Genomic DNA, 18,200 nt, shown 5'->3' on the forward strand with positions numbered 1-18,200 from the left:
ACAGGTAAAGCAAGGGTGACAAAAATAAATCCCCATTTCACCAAAGATCTGTATGTATCTATTAGCTGTTTTCTATAAATCAGGCATGCCATTTCCCAGGTAAATAAATAAGCATGGTCTCGGCCTTCAAGGAGCTCCCTATCAGGTTGTGCCTAAGATGGTTCTCTCATTCTTTGGAAGATATTTTTTTGACACTCCACCCCTTTAATTAATGGTCTTCTCACTTCATCCTCTGTTACGTAAGCTCATTGAAAGGAGAATATATTTAACTCAACTTTCTTGCTTTTCATTTATTCCCCACTGTCAGTCCCTGACCCTCCCCGCCCTCTGAAACTATCAGAGGGTCTGCAAAGACCTCCTTGCCACCAAATTCAAAGTGTTCATTTGCTTGTTTCTATCCCTGTGTTAGGACTCTTTACAGAGCAATGCCAACTAGCAAGCATTTATTTCTTCAAACGATCTTCTCTTGGTTCTTCATACTAGTTCCTTTTCGTTCACCTCCCTTTTGAGTGCTTGTGGTCCTAAGCGTTTAGTTCTTTGGACTCTTGCCAAAGGTTCATAGTCAAGGCTGGTTATATCCTCCAGGGAACACATGGCAGTGTCTGCAGATGGTTTGGATCATAAAACTAGAAAGGGGAGATTCCACTGGCCTCTGCTGGACTGGGTAATGGTCAGGGATGCTGCTAAAAACCTATAAAGCACAATTTCTTCACAGCAACAACAAATGTCCTTTCTAAATGGCAGTAGTGCCAATATTGGGAGAAACCTGTTGTATATTATCCTTGGCTGGTGCCACTCATGCACATGGCTTCCACTAACTTCCTATTCAGACATTACCTTACTTTTTATTGTTCAAAGACAGAGTAGAAACCACACCACCAGTGGATCCTGGTAAGCTCAACCTGTGGGTCCTACCACAAGTGTGTATGTAGCCAAAATGAATATTGCCAACCCTGAGCTCATTTCCTTCTTTAACAAAACATCTCTTTGTTGATGACACCAACCTGTCTCCAGACTTGAACCAGGAAGATAGACTTCGGCTCTTCCTTCTCCTACCAAAGGTTCTGCTCCTTCCACTTTCTAAAGAGATCTCAAGCCCATCCTAGCCTCACCACATCCATGGTCACTTCTTTGGCTCTGGTTTTCCTTGTTCTAATTTGCACTCCAGGTATATCTGGGTCTGACATACCTGCAGACTTATTCCCTTGCATTCCTTCTTTAGAAAGCTGGCAAATGGTGCTTGGCTATCAGAAAGAATAGCGTCTAGGGTGTTAAAGCCTAGTTTTTAAATAAGCAGCCCTCTGAGTGAGGTACCGACCGAGTTCACATGGAAGAAATACACCAGCCTGTGTGATCCAAGGATGGTAAATATATATACTCCAAATCTAAAAGAGGTAATGGCATCAGAGCTTAAATTGTGAACACCTAGTTTGCAGAAGGCTATGGATGACAGTAGATGTTCAAAATTAATTTGAAGGGTGGTCCACATGAGGACTAAGCCTCTGGTGAATTCCTTCTGATCATGACTGAGGTATGTGAATAGTCCTGTTATCAGACAGAAAGCATTGTAAAACTGATTAAGGCAGACGTTAAGTCAAAATGTAACATCTTATCATTTGATCTCCTTTTTGACCCCATTTAAAGCTGTTTTAATTTGAATTGTTTGTTTTATTATTTGTCTATCAACTTATAAATTATTGCTATTTTTAAATAATTTTGTTGGGCACTCTTACAGATGTCATAGCATTCCATAGTTCAATTATATCAAGCAGAATCTGTTTCAAAGCATTTTCTTTCATCTTATCTTAAACTCCTTGATATCTGCTCCCTTTGATCCCCTCCCTCCCCCACCACACCCCCAGGAACTATATGTATATATATATATATATATATATATATATATATATATATATATATATCCATACCTTACACATCCACATACATTTCTGTTATTCAATCCCATTGAGTGGGGTTATACAGACATGAATGCTATCAGCTCCCCATTCCCCCCTTCTCTTCTCTTCCCATACTCCTAGGGAACCACTACTCTGGTTACTTTTTTTGAAGGTTTATCTATCTTGGCTTTTACATATAGAATGATCTTAAATATACAAATGAAACTACCCATATCTGATATGATTAATGAGGTAAAACAAATTAAAACTGTAATAGTAAGGAGGAGAAACATTAAAGAACTAGAGGATAGTTCTGTGGTTCATCAGTGCTATATCACACCCTGGATTTATCATCCCTTCCTTGTGGCCCTCTGAGAGGGATTGTCCAATTATCTTATAGGTAGGTTTGGGTCTCCACTACATCCCTTCACACCGACTTAGTTGATTGAGGGCTTTGTTGCTTCCCTGCTACTTGTTTACTTCCCTGGCCACTTGTTTACCTTCAAGCCTTTAAGATCTCAGACGCTATCTCTTTTGATAGCTGGGCACCATCAGCTTTCTTCACCACATTTGCTTATGCACCCATTTTGTCTTCAATGATCATGTCAGGAAGGTGAGTATCATACAATGCCACCCTATTAGAATAAACCCTTCTTGTACTGAGGTAAATTTTAAGTAGAGGCACAAAGTCCATCTGCTTTCTCATTGCATTTGCATGTATTTGCATTTATACACATTTATATATATTTACATATATACATACATATTTCTTCTTCTTTCTCATTTTTTCCCTCCTGCCCCACTATTAAGTTTACCCATCATTCACCTCCCAGTAGTTCCTCTCAGATACAATTTGATTCATCAAACATGGCCAGAAAAGCTACACCCTTCTTACCATCAATTTTAGAACCCTGTACCTGTCATACCTGTAATTATTGGCTCACCACTCAACTCCCCCTGCCTCCTTCCCACCATGACCCCTCAAACTGTAGGTCCATTTGCTGTCTCTGTAAGATTGCCTATCCTGCCTATCTTGTATAGATAAACACCCTCCCTCTCCAAAACCAAAAACAAAACCATACCAATCGTCACAAGTCTAACAGGGATCACGACATAGAGCAGATTACTATCTCCCTGTTAAATAGAGAGCAGAGCATCCTGTAAACCATGCCTAAATCAGTCCAGTCCCCATTTCTTTCCGTGTTACATATCCCGGTCCTGCTTACCTAACAATACATTCACCCTTTTAGTCTTTAGCCTTTGTGTCTGAAAGGTCAGCATCCTGAAAGTCCCCATTGCTATTGCAGTCAGGGATGGAGCAGTCACTGTGGCCCCCTTGTGAGTAATCCCCAACCAGTTCAGATGGAGTGCCAAGTGCTGCCCCTGAGTCAGAAGTCTACCATCACTGGTCTATTGCATCACTGGTCTCTCCCATCACTGGTCTATTGCACTCCCCTCTTGATTTGCCCTCATAGAGGCAGGTCAGACGGATCGCTCTGGTGTTTGGTTGTTGTTGTTGTTGTTTTCAAGTGAAGGGGAAATACACATGGATTAAGCCCCTGATTCAGTCCCTGGTGAATCATCTCTGACCATGAACCAGGCTTGGGTACAGAAAGGTTCAAATTTAGCACCCTATCAAGTGTCTTCATAATGATCCATATGTTTTTTAATATTTTTAATATTTTCTCTTTTGAACATTTTCTAATCTTTTAAAATACTTTTATTTAATTGGTCCATTTTTAATGTTTTATAAAAAGCTGTTTTTAATATATTCTGCTTTTTCTATTGAGGTTTTTGTCTGTTTTGCTTTGTTATTGTGTTAGTTTTTTAAATGTTTTTCTGTATATGAAATCCAGGATAAGAAAACCTATAGATACAGTAATTGGATTAGTGATTCCTTGGGGTCTGATCAGGAGGTTGGGGGAAATGGGAAGATCACAATGATGAGTAAAAGAATGAGGGAATTTTTCCCGAACTGATGATGATTGAACAATTCTTCTGGATGTGATTGGCCTGGTGAATTGTATGATATGTGTATTCTTTTCCCATAAAATGTTTTATTTTTAAGCTGATAGAAAGTTTTTTCCATACTGCTTTGCCTACATCTTCTACCCCATTCATAATCATGCCCACATTGTTGTCACCTCTAGTTGTTGGAAATAACAATCATGTCTAATGTAGATAGGGCATGATTCTTGTTATTTTACAGGAAAACGGTATGTGTCTCTTCCCTGGAGAATGTGGCAGTCATCACCACTTAGTAGGTAGCACTGTGGAAACTGGTGTAAATTAACTTGACCATCAGCACACTGCTCTATGTGTCACAGAAGAACTCTAAACTCAAACAAAAAGTGCAGGACTGGGCAGCTTTTCATTCTGTTGCATATGAAGCTCCTATGAGTTGGAACCAAATCAATGGCCCCAATAACAAGACAACTTACTATGAGGGTGTGCTCCTGCCTTTGGCCCATCTCAATCGGACATTTTCCTCAGTCCTTGAAGCTTTGTAACAAAGGTATGGGTATACAGCCCCATAAAAGCACCACTTTGAGATGTTTCAAGGATAGTTAGGAAAACCCCAGGCAGATTTAGCAGCTTAGATTTTCTTTCTCAAAGGACACAGGATAATCATGGAGGCTTGTTATGAAAAGGGCCCTTGTTTCGTTTTGTTTGGTTTATGTTCAAAGTAAAACACCGAAGTAGTTTTTTTCTCTATGAGTGTGCACACACAGCAGCTCCATTGGAGATTTCAATCTCCTCTTCTGTTTGAAGGTACAGGCAGTAGAGATCACCCTTGAACTACTGCCTATATTTACCTCCTAGAAGGGAAACTTAAAGTGAAAAATGTTATCATGTAAATTTTCCCTATTCCTTTTGAATGTGCACAATGTAACAAGAGTGACAGACCTGAAGTTACAATTTCCAAACAAACCCAGGATGGTTGTGGTTCATTCTCATTGGCAATTACTGCTCAGAGGACACTGTCTGTGGATTGGGATGTCATCCAAGTGGAGGCTCATTTCCTTTATTACTCTCCTTAAATTTAGGTTTTCTAAAGCAACATCTACAGGCATAATATCTACACAGTCCATAGCACCGAAATCTGACATCTCTCAGTGTTCATCCTCGGCTAACAACTAGCTTTCTTCACGTCCTAAAGCAGACTGAAGGAGCTCGCGGTCTATACACACTGTCCAAGAACGGGCATTCTGTCTCAGATGACTCAGGATTATTCAACTTTGTTAAATGAAACTGGGAATTCTGGATCGCTTGCTGGCTGCTTTCTGAATTAGCTGTGTTGGTTGTTGCTGTGGATTGTGCGGTTGTAGTGGTGACACTGCTTGTGTTAGTATGCCAAGTTGCGTTGTGTGCTGCCTTCAGTTGCTACCTTGCCTTCTGGGCATGCTCTGCTCTAGCTGCAGCTGCTGCTACAATTGTTGTCCTTGAGAAGCAGAAGGGCCAGAAGAATTATGTTGTCTCCCTGCAGAGCATTTCACTCCTGGTAAGCGAGGTAAAAGCTCAGCTATAGGATCCATGGCTTCCCTACTCTTGGAGACTAGGAACTCTGAGAAGAAGAAAATCCATCAGTAAAACCAATAGTAAAGTGCATGTTTGATTTATGAGCACGAGGGCCATCTAATCCCCAGCCAGGACCATCTAATCCCCACTAGAAAGACATATTCTAGTACATGCTGAACATTCATCTAAGTCTCTATGTATGAAATGTTCAACTGAAAAGTGAGTTGCAAATCCATGTGTGGACGTGATTAGGATCACCTCCAGGTAAATGCTGCACATATTGGACAAATCACTCCTGTTTTGCTTTAATAGATTAATTGACATATAAGTCATATATCATACGATCTAATCATTCAATTATATTAAGAAAAGTTGTGTGATCAACACAATCAATTTCTGAGCATTTTGTTCCTATATTCCTTGCTGTTAACTCCAGATTCCCCCCAGTCTACCCTGCCATGCTCACAAATCAAAATCCAAACCAAGCTCATTGCTTTTGAGTAAATTCTGACCCACAGAGACCTTACAGGACAAAGTAGAACCATCCATTTGAGGTACTGAGGCTGTAAATCTTTACCGGCACAGAAAGACCTATTTTTCTCCAGCAGAGCCATTGTGAAGTGCTGACTTCGGAATTAGCAGTCCAACACATAAACACTATGACCCTGGGCTCCTTCATCCATGTCCCCAGGTAACCATTACTCCACAGATCCACTCACCTTGGATTTCATGCACAGAAAAGCAAGCAAGCAAACAAGCAAAACAAAATAAAACAAGAAACAGCCCTACTCAATACTGGTCCTCAGGAAATGATTACTGAAGGTATGAATGCTATAGCAAAGTGTTGTAAACAAACCAGATAGTGCCTAGCTAGCAAAAAGAATAGCATCTGGAATCTTAAAGGCTTGTATCCAAACAAGCAGCCATCTAAGTGAGGTTTCAACTAAGTCCACACTAACCTGTGTGATCCAAGGATTGCAAATAATAAAATCCCAATCCAAAAGAGGGAATGGTATCAGAGCTTAAATTGTGAGCACTCAGTTTGCAGAAGACTATGGATGACAGTGGAAGCTCAAAATCCATTTGAAGGGTACCCACATAGTCCAAGGATGTGAACACCCTAGTTGACTAGCAGAGAGCATTGTAAATTTGATCCTGGCAGCTACAGTTTTGTTAAAATGTAATACTCTACCATTTTATCTCCCCTTTGACCTCTTTTTGAAAGTTGTTTCATTTTTTAATATGTTCTGCTTTCTTTTCCATTGAGGTCTCCCTATGCTTTGTTTTGTCATTGTAGATGTTGTTGGTGCTGGTGGTGGTGTGTGCATGTGTTGTATGATTCTTTTGTACATGAAATTCAGGAGAGATAAATCTATAGAGAGAATAGCTGGATTAGTATTTACCTGGGGACATGGCAGGGAAGGTTAAGGAAAAATGAGGCATTAACAACAATGAATATGAGAAGAAAATGTTCTAAAATTGATTGTGGTGATGATTGAGCACTTCTCCTTAAGATGACTGAATGATTAAATTATATGATATATGAGATTATATGCCAATAAAACCATTAAAAAAGAAACAAACAACAACAACAAAACCAAACAAGAAAAACTTCAATTGAAAAGAAAGCAAAAAATATTAAACACTGCCTATTCAGAAGTTACAGGTTCTTGAAGCGATGCCTCCATGTTGCCCACTTCCCCACAATGGGAGCAAGCGAAAGCCCGTGACACTCTGCCAAGAAAGCTTCCCCGCCACAGCGTACATCGAAATCCGCCCTGTGATTATGGGAGGCACTGGGTGGTGTGTTGCATGCCTCCTTGTTGTTGCAACACTTTTTATAACAAGTGACAAAGTGATGAAGATTGTAATCGTAACAAATTAAACACATCTATCTGTCATCTCAAATTTTTCTTTTAGACATACATCACAGTTGGGGACATCCTCGTCAGACTGTGGGCTCCTCCCAGGCTCAGGTTGCAATGTTCCCCACTGTATTCCTGTGATGCTGCCAGGTGACTCCTGCTGGACGCCTGGGCCAAAGGAACAGGGTGGGCAGGGGTGGGCTTCTGTGTGGCCTAGCAGCCAAGAAGTTTTGAGGATATTGGAAACGACATTGGTAAAGAAATGGCCATGAAAGTGGCAGTGAGAAAATTATTTCCATCGCCATAATGCACCCGCTCATTCTTCAATGGTACCAAACACTCTTCTGGTAGAATTTCATTGGGAAACCTTATCCTGTCAAGTTTACAGGGTAAATTTGCTACCGCAGCATATCCCTACCTACACAGACTAATGCACGTATGGAAGGCATTGCAACCTATCATGAACACCCAGAAAACTTTACCTTTAACAACTGGGTTTATTTTTAAGACATAGCTATCCACTATATACCAATATTCTTAGCTAATTTTGGATCATTCTGAAAACGATTCAGCTAGCTGTAATGGCCAAAGACTTCCTAGAATGATAAAATTCTTTAGTTGTGAGTAATGAGAAAAGACACATACTCCTTCCCTCCAGTTATTAGATTAAAAAAATCATTTTATTGGGGGCTTGTACAATTCTTATCACAATCCATACATATACATCTATTGTGTAAAACACATATGTACATTTGTTGCCATCATCATTCTCAAAACATTTGCCTTCTACTTGAGCCCTTAATATCAGCTGCTCATTTCCCCCAACCTCTCCACTCCCCCTAGCTCATGAACCCTTCATAATTCATAAATTACTATTATTTTATCATATGTTACACTGTCCGACGTCTCCCCCCACCCTCTTCTCTGCTGTCCATCCCCCAGGGAGGAGGGTATACCTAGATTCTTGTAATCAGTTCCCTCTTTCTACCCCACATTCTCTCCCCCCTCCAGGCATCACCACTCTCACCAATGCTCCTGAAGGAGTCATCTGTTCTGGATTCCCTGTGATTCCAGTTGCTGGCTCATCTCCCCACAGCCCTTCAGTAAGGGGTGTCTGGTTGGCTACCAATGGGCTTTGAGTCTCCACTCTGCACTACCCACGTCTACAATGATATGAATTTTTGTTCCTTCATACTTGATACCTGATCCCTTGGACAGCTTGTGGTCACACAGGCTGGTGTGTTTCTTCCATGTGGGCTTTGTTGCTCCTGAACTAGATGACCACTTGTTTATCTTCAAACTTTTAAGACCCCAGACGCTATATCTTTTGATAGCTGGGCACCATCAGCTTTCTTCACCACATTTGCTTATGCACACACTTGTCTTCATTGATCATATCAGGAAGGTAGGTGCACACTGATATGATTTTTAGTTCTTTGATATCTGATAACTAGTCCCTTCTACACCTCATGGTCAGACAGGCTGGTGTGCTTCTTCCATGTGGGCTTTGATGCTTCTCAGCTAGATGGCCGCTTGTTTATCTTCAAGCCTTTAAAACCCCAGATTCTATATCTTTTGATAGCCGGGCACCATCAGTTTTCTTCACCACATTTGCTTATGCACACATTTTTCTTCAGCAATTGTGTCGGGAAGATGTGCATTCTGGAATGCCAGTTTAATAGAATGACATGTTCTTGCATTGAGTAAGTGCTTGAGTGGAGGCCCAGTGTACATCTGCTGCTTTAATACTAAACCTACAAATATATGGACATAGATCTGTTTCCCCACACTCATATACATTTACAAATATACATTCCCGTCTTTAGACCTCTATAAATACCCTTTGTCACTTATTTCTTTCCTCTATTTCCTTTTACTTTCTTCTTGTCCCACTATCATGTTCAGCCTTCATTTGGGTTTCAGCAATTTCTCTTGGTTACCTTGCCTGTGCTGAATCCCTACCAGGCATCTCACACCCTCCTTGCCACAGATTTTGGATCACTTGTTGTTCCCCTGTCCCTGAGTTGGTCAGCACCACCTCCTTACCTCTGCTTCCCCCTCTCCTGTGCCCCCCGGAACCATTGGTCCCATTGTTTTATCCTCCAGGTTGTTCATCCAGTCTATCTTAACTAGATAGATCTTTAGAGATAATAATATGCACCAAAAATCAAGACACAGCAAGATAGGCGATGAATGAGAACACAGTGATGAAACAAAAAAAGGAAACCAATTACCCATAGAAGAATAAATTAATTAAAAGAAAAAATTTACAAAAAAAAGAAAAATCTGGAAATAGATCAAGGTCTGATTTTTGATCTCTAGGTGAGTCCTTCAGTCAGGTCCCATGGGGTACCATGCTCTGGCCCCAGAGTCTGTCCTTTGTACTCCCTCGAGGACTCCCTGCTCTGCATCCATGGTTGCTCTGCCACACGCTTTTAGTGGTTTGGCTCAGTGTCACAGGGTCAGTCTGGGCCAGTCCCAACCCTGAGTCTCCAGTGTTGACCCCCTTAGGGCCCTGGGCCATCAAGGGACAAGAAATCACTTTCACGAATCAACTCCAAATCATGGCAATACCATGTCTATCAGAGTAGAATTGTGCTCTCTAGTTTTGAATTACTGAATTCTCATAAGAAACTCATCAGTCCTTGAATGGACCCAGATGTCTAGCTTTTCTAGTAAGCAGTTAAGTACATGCACAATTTCATCAACCAGAGACTCCCATATCTGCAAAGCCCACACTGTATGCTAACCCATGAACTCCATCGTTCCTCTCTGTACAAGCATCAGCAATGCTACTCCTGCTAAGTAGTTCCTTCTTGAGATGCTTGCCTCCTGAATAGAGGACAAAAGAAACAACGCTGACAATTAATTATGAAGGATAAGGTTGCTGGATTAGGATTTGTAGAAAATCCAGGACTGCGTGTGTGTGTGTGTGTGTGTGTGTCCGTCCTATTATTTACATTCAGGAAAAGCTCAGAAGGAAACAAACCAACATGTAACTAGTTATGTATATCAAGATTGATTCATAATTTCCTTTGAGTGGGAAAGGCAAACAGAATTATTTCCCCCTTTTCTATGTTTACTCTAAATTGTTTTAACATAGAATAGAAAGGGATAGACTATTTCTTTATGTTTCAAAGGACAAATAAAAGGCGGTGCCCACGTGGAGGCTAAAATTCCCTAATACAACCAACCAATAGGTACTCACCAGGTAACTGTTTTTATATAAAGTGATTGAACGAGGTTAAGTTCTATTAAGATATACACTGTATCAGACATAACTATCTCAAGGTATGAAGAGGTTCAAATGGTTGCCCAAGGCCACAAAACTGGCAGGTAATGATGCTAAGTGATAAGGCCAGGCAGTTAGGCTCTAAAACTTACCCTGCTAAATATTCTATTCTGCAGTATACTTTTTCAATAAGTAAATGAGCATTCTGTTTTATCAAAATACCTGTGGTTCCTGTAAGAAATCTCCCAAATGTTTCCTTACAAAGAAAATGTTTTCCTACAAAGGGAACAAAGGTTGAGCTTCTGAGTGTCTCTCAGCCATAGTCACCATGGATTGTACCTATCACCATGGGGGTGTCTCCTTAAAGGACACATTCTTATAGAGTGTGAAAATGAGATACAGGAGGGCTATGAACTGTGAAAGCTGGTAGAGGTTGCCAAAGCAAATACAGGCTTCCCGGGAATCTAAGCATTCAAGTCAAGATTTACTGTAAGTGATGAATGCCAACCAGTATCCTAACATAAGCATGGGCTTTTATGAAATCCATTCTGCAGTGTCTTAAACATCCTTCATGAATGAAATATGGACTTCCCTTATTTTATAATTATTTTTAAAGCACACAGACCAGAGGTCTAAATACTTCCTCTATGTTCCACAAAGGCTATAAAAAGGGAGGTTGAGACAGTTTGATGTGGTGACAGGATCACATTTTACTTCTCACCCTCACCCCTATATCCAAGACACAACAGGGCAATATGGAGGTGCCTGGGGGAAATAAGCCTGTCTCTTTCCGTGTCAACATTGACTGGATATGGACCGTGTAATTGAGTCGCTTGAGTCAGCCAGCTAGGGTTGCTTGGAGTATAAGATTGAACTAACCATTTTCTACTAGGAAGAATCTTATACTGCCTGGTCTTATGTCAATTCTAATAATAGTTTTTATGTTTGGGCCCATTATTATAGCCAGTCTGTCAATCCATCTTGAGAGTCTTCCTCTTTTTTTGCTGACTTTTTTCATTATTAAGCATGATGTTCTTCTCAGGGACCAGTCTTTACTGATAATGTCCAAAAGTATGTAAAACAAAGCCATTCCTTTCCTGCTGCTAAAGAGCATTCTGGCTGGACTTCTTCCAAGACAGATCTCTCGGTTCTGACAGTCCATGGTATTTTCAAAATTTTATTGCCAACACCACAATTCAAATATATAAACTCATTTCTGGCCTTCTTCATTGTCCAGATTTCACATGCATATGAGATAATTGAAAATACCCTGGCTTGGATCAGCCCTCAAAGGGACACACTTGGTTTTGTTGGTTTTTTTAAACACTTTAAAGAGGTCTTGTAAAACAGAGTTTCCCAATGCAGGAGGTCCTTTGATTTCTCTACCCTTGGTTCCAGAGGCATTAATTGCAGATGAAATTCTAGACAATTTCAATATTTTGTTCATTCATTATACTTTGGTCTATTGTTTCAATGATAAAGATTTTAGTTTTCTTTATATCAAGTTGTAAATCTATACTGAAGGCCGCAATCTGGTCTTCATCAGAAGTGCTTTAAATTCCCTTCTGGCCAGCAAGCAAAGTTGTGATACCTGCGTATGGCAGGTGGTGAGCAAGCCTTCCTCTAACCTTGATGTCATGGCTTCTTCATAGGGTCCAGCTTCTTATATTGTTTTCTCAGCATATGGATTGAGTACGTATTGTGAAGCGATAAAATCCTGATGCGTGCCTTCATTATTTTAGTCGTTGTAGTATCTCCTTGTTTAGTTCAAATGTCATCTCTTGGTCTATGTACAGATTCCATAGAAGCACAATTAAGTCTTCTAGAATTCCCCTTCTTTGCAGTGTTATCCAAAGTTGATCATGATCCGCACAGTCAATGGTCTTAGCATTATCAGCAAAACACAAGTAGACATTTTTGCTGGCATTCTTTGCTTTCAGTCAAGAGCCCTCTGACTTCAGCATTGATATACTTTGTTCCACTTCTTCTGACCCTGGCTTCAATTTTTGACAACATCCTGTGGGTGTACTCCTTCAAATGTTTTTAATTATCTTTAGCGAGATTTTACTTGAATGTGATCTTAATGATATTGTCTGATAATTTCAACATTCTCTTGGGCCACGTTTCTTTGGAATGGGAACAAATATAAATCTCTACCAGTTGATTGATCAGGTATTTATCTTCCAAATGTTTTGACATAAACCAGTGAATATTTGTCACACTGCAATGATTTTTTTTTGGAACATTTCAAGTGGCGTTCTGTCAATTGCAGGAGGCTTTTTTTTTAAGCTAGTGACTTTGGTGCGGCTTGGATTTCTTCCTTCAATAGTAGGTTACGCTTCATTGTCTAGAGAAACAAATCCAGTGACAATTATGTACAAAAAGAGTGCTTTATCTCAGGAAGTAATCATATATCAAGAAGGCATTTCAGTCCAATCTATATCAAGTTCATAAGTTTGAGGTTAGTCCCTGTCTTCAGGCTCACATAAGCATATACTGGTAATGCAGAAAACGCAACTGGGAAATAGAAAGACAGGTTAACAGGCAGTTTTTTCAGAGTCACGTGTATCCAAAGTCAGTGGAAATATGGCCTAATGCCAACAATTCTCAGGATTAGTGGCAGAGTCCCAGTAAGCAAGGAGGAAGGTAAATTTACAGAGAGAGATGGGTCCCCACTTGTAAGAAGTTCATCCTTCCCAGGAAGCAGTATCAGTCTGATATGATTGACAGTTTGGATTCTACACCTACGCTTTTGTGAAAATTCAAGTTGACATCAAATCATCAGTATCATCAGTATCTTATTCACATACTAACTTTTGAGATGGTTGAATATCCACCAATCCTTACTGGTACTTTAACACCACGTATTCCTTTTGGATTCTTGCTACAACATTCAATAGCATTGCCCATAGAATCCATCAACATTGAAACTCAAAGCTTGAATGTTTTCTTTGGGTCTTTTGGCTTGAGTTATGCTGAGCGTATTCTTCCCTCTTGGTTTTCTAACTCCAAGGCTTGTTACATTTCAGTATAATGCTTTCTTTTGTCTTTACAAGTGACCTTTTGATATTTCCTATTCAGTCTTTTCATTTCATTCGTTCAACAGTTCTTTTGATGTAGCCTGCTTCATTTCTCATTTGTGTTATTTGCATCTTCTATTTTTCAATTTGCTAAATTTGCCAATTGCCTATATATTTTTTTATCTTTTTCAAAGAACCAAATTCTAGTCTTGTTGATTTTTTTCTGGTCTTGTGGTCATTAATTTATGCTCATTTATTATTTCTTTTCTTCTGGTGACTGGCCTATTTTTCCTGCTCTTTTTCTAATTATTGCACATGTTCAGTTAATGTATTGATTTTGGTTGTTTCTGGATGCGTGTTTATTGCCCTCTGATCCCTGCTTTTGTTTTGTCCCAAAAGTTTTGGTATGTTATGTTTTCATTTGAATCAAGGGATTGCTTTATTTGATTTTATATTTTTCTGTAGTTTTAAAACAATGCATCACTCAGTGTCCATGTGCTTGCTGTTTCCCTTGATCTTAATTTTGTTAATTTATAATTTTACGGAACTGTGATCTGAGAAAATTCTTTGTCATATTTTATGATCTTAAAATGTATTGACTTGCTTTGTGACCTAATATATGGTCCATTTTAAAGAATGTTTCCCCAATCCAGGCAAAGAACCCACAAAGTTTAAAAATTATAGGCCAATATCTCTCATGAGCATAGATACTAAAATCTTTAACAAAATTTTGGCCAATAGAATCCAACATCATACAAAAAAAATTCACCATGACCAAGTTGAATTAATTCCAGGGCTGCAGGGGTGGTTCAATATTTGAAAACACAATCAATGTAATCCATTACATAAACAAAGCAAAGAATAAAATCTGTATGATCATATTAATAGATTCAGAAAAGTCATTTGACTATATCTAACACCCGGTTTTGATCAAAACACTCAAAATCGAGGGGAAATTCCTCAACATAATAAAAACTATATATTAAAAACTAACAGCCAACATTACAACCAATGGGAAAAAGCTAGAAACATTTCCACTGAAAACAGGGCCCAAAGACATCTCCTGTCACCACTCTTATTCAACATCGTGTTAGATGACTAAGCTAGAGCCATCAGACAACAAAAAGAAATTAAGGACATGAAAATAAGCAAAGAAGTGAAACTCATGATATTTTCGGATTATATGATTTATAGAAAACCCAATAGTCTCCACAAAAAGCCTACTGTAAGCAATCATGCGATTCGGCAAGGTTGCAAGATACAAAATTAACAACCAGAAATCAATCAGATTCTTGTATACCAGCTAAGAGAACTACGGAAGACATTAAGAAAAAAATGTCGCTTTTAATAACCACCCAAAAGATGAAATACTTAGGGATAAACCCAACTAAAGAAACAAAATATCTAAACAGAGAAAACTACAGAACATGACTACAAGAAATGAAAAGACACCTACCTAAATGGAAGAATATTCTGTGCTCATGGACAGGCAGACTTAATATCATAAAAATATCAATACTACTAAAGTAGTCTACAGATACAATGTAATCCCAACCCAAATCATAAATATATTCTATAAAGAAACAGAAAATCTAATTACCAATTTCATACGAGTAAGCAAAAGACCCAGGATAAGCAAGGAATTTCTTAAAAAGAAGAACCATGTAGGAGACCTCACACTATCTGACCTAAGCATATAGGCACAGTAGTCAAAACAGCATAGTATTGGTACAAGAGATATATAAATCAATAGATCAGAAGAGAAAACCCAGATATAAAGGCATCAGCCTGCTGCCTCTTCAACAACGGGTGTTGGATGAAATGGATTTCCATATGCAGAAAAATTAATCAAGAACCATATCTCTTCCTGTGCATAAAAATGAACTCAAGATGAATTAAAGACCTAAATGCAAACCTCAGAGCTATCAGGATCATCCATGAGAAAGCTGGGGCAAGCTTAAGGGCCCAAGTGCAGGGTATCCATAGACTACAAAGTAGAATGAAGAAGGCACACAGTGAAAGACAAGAGAGATGAAGAAGTGTTGAAATCGCATCGCTTATGCACATCAAAAGACGTCATCAGAAAAGGAAAGCGAGAGGTCACAGATTGGGATAAAATGTCTACCACCGACACATCATACAAGGGTCTAATTACCAAAACACACAGGACTCTATACAACCCAATAAGAAAATCACAAGCGACCCATTTAAGAGGTGGGAAAAAGACATGAACCAAAATTGAAGTACAAATGGCTAACAAACACATGAAAAAAATTCTCACAATCATTCGCTATCAGGGAGATGCAAATTAAAACCTATAATGATATATCACTTTACACCTACAGTACTTTCCTAATAAAAAACAAAACAAGTCAATAAATGCAGGATGGGATGTGGAGGGATTGGATCTCATATCCACAGTTGGAGGACTTGTAAATACATAGAACCACTATGGGAAATGATATGATGAAATTTAAAACAACTGGGGATTGAAGTCCCATACAATCCAGCAATACCTCTGTATACCGCAAAGAAATAAGAGACACAGCATGAGTGCATGTATGCTCTCCCGTATTGATAGCAACGCAGTTTACAATAGCAAGAACCTGGAAGCAGCCCAAATGCCCAACAGTGGAAGAACGGGTAAAGAAACTATGGCACATACACACCGGAATACTGTGCAATCTTAAAACACAGTGATGAAAGCATGAAACATCACATGACATAGGAGGATCTGGAAACAGTTATGCTGAACGAAGTTAGCAAATCACAAAAGAACCAATATTGTATGAGTCCACTATTATAAGGAAAAGCACCATTTTAAACAAATCTTGGAGGCCAATTCCCAAACAAAAAGGTGCAATGCCTGCCTACTGGCCACGAAGCATACATCACCCCCTTATGTACACTTCATATGAGCCACCTTAAAAGCAGAGACCTCATATGAGCTGGCATTACTCCTTGAAGAAGGGGAAGAGGGAGAGAACCGTCCAAGTGATTCTATACAACATTGAGACTAGGCTGTGCCAAATCAACAGGTCCTCCAGAGGAATGAGCAGAGAACCTCACTGGAAAATCAAGTTAAGACCAGGGCGGGGGGGGCACTGCATTTCAGAGGAGGCCCTGCTATTTTGGTTAGTGTGTACATGAGGAGGAGCAACCTCAAATTGGGAAGGGATGCTAAGGAATAATTTTAGCAAATTTAAGGGAAGAATAAACCTGGTTTTATGTTCTTGGGTGGACACTTAAAGTTTGTTTCTAACCAACGCTAAGTGAACCATACAATGGACTAGATGCTCTGATGACCTTAGACGCTGGTCTTCCAGGGGGATTGGCATCCCCTAGAGCCACATGTAGAAGCATGACTGAACAAACTAGGTCTTCCCTCAAAACTAACTGCAGACACTGGGATTAGGACTGAAACACCATGCTGGGAAAGAAAGCAAGAGATGGCCACTCCAAGACTGTGGAAATGGCCGTCATCCCTGGGTGGGATCCCTGGCTTAGTGGGTGTCCAATGAAAGGAGACCGAAAAGGGCCATGTATTTAGCACCTCAATGCTCCCCTTGCATCAATATGACAGGTTTTAATCTGAAAGGCAAAGGTCTGCCTGTTTAAGAAGTGATACAGGGAATTTTCCCCTAACACCAACCCCCATGCTCAGTGTAAACAGAGTTCAATAAGTTAAGATCATTCTGCACAAAGCAACAACTGATGGGTTCCAGTTCTCAGTTGGGCTATACTTACATAAACTCATATCAACAGTACTTTAAATTCTGTCATCAGATAAATTACTGATGTTAAAAATACAATCACCTTATACCCGAGGGGGATGATTGACAACACTTTTCTTTTTTGTTCCTTTTGGTTTGGGTTTGTTTTGCGGGTTTGTTTTTTTTTTGGGGGGGGGGCGTGTTGTTTGTTTTGTTGCTGCTGTTGTTGTTCTCCTTGTTGATTTTTGTTTTTGTCGTAATATAACCGCCAAAGTAAGAGTCTTTCATAACCCAGAAAGAATGGCATCTGGAATCCTAAAGGCCTGTCTTCAAATAAGCAGCCATCTAAGTGTTGAGTCAACTAAGTCCACATGGAAGAAGCACTCCAGCCTGTGAGATCCAGAGGTGGAAAATAACAAAATCCAGATACGATAAAGGGAAAAGTATCAGCACTTAAATTGTGAACACCCAATCTGTAGAGAGCTATGAAGGACTGTAAGAACACAGAGAGAGGGACTCTTATCTTACAAAGAGAACAGGTTTGAGAGGGTATTGTCTGCAGGGGAAATTTATATACAAAAGAGACAGACAAAAGTCAGGGCACAGGAGTCCCTGCAGCAAAGGCAGTCCAGGGCCCTTGAGCTTTATTTGGGATGAGCTTATATAGTTTTTCAGTCACATAACCAGCATGCTCCTGCCAGGATTGCACAAAGAGTGATTTAAAATTCTTGAGGCATACAAAGACACATTCGTTCATTAGGTCAGGCTGTTCAAAGACAGAGGGAGGACAAGACTGGGAACCAGGAGTAACTGATAAAACTTGAAGGGAGCTGCTTTCTGCAGCCTCTGCTAGGGAACCAGGGGCAAAGTGTCTATCTCAAGCAGAGACAGAACAAGTCACCTCAATCAGCTCTCCAGGTTGAACTGTTAGCATCCTTCCATGACCTTGGGCCATG

General features: G+C 39.8%; 1 pseudogene; it reads right to left on the reverse strand.

Annotated features, from left to right (window-relative positions):
* Positions 1-4,895: 4,895 nt before the first annotated feature.
* LOC142424100 (E3 ubiquitin-protein ligase KCMF1-like) lies at positions 4,896-7,305 on the reverse strand (annotated as a pseudogene).
* Positions 7,306-18,200: the final 10,895 nt, after the last annotated feature.

Source organism: Tenrec ecaudatus, chromosome 13 (genome assembly GCF_050624435.1).
Source record: "Tenrec ecaudatus isolate mTenEca1 chromosome 13, mTenEca1.hap1, whole genome shotgun sequence".
Taxonomy (NCBI): domain Eukaryota; kingdom Metazoa; phylum Chordata; class Mammalia; order Afrosoricida; family Tenrecidae; genus Tenrec; species Tenrec ecaudatus.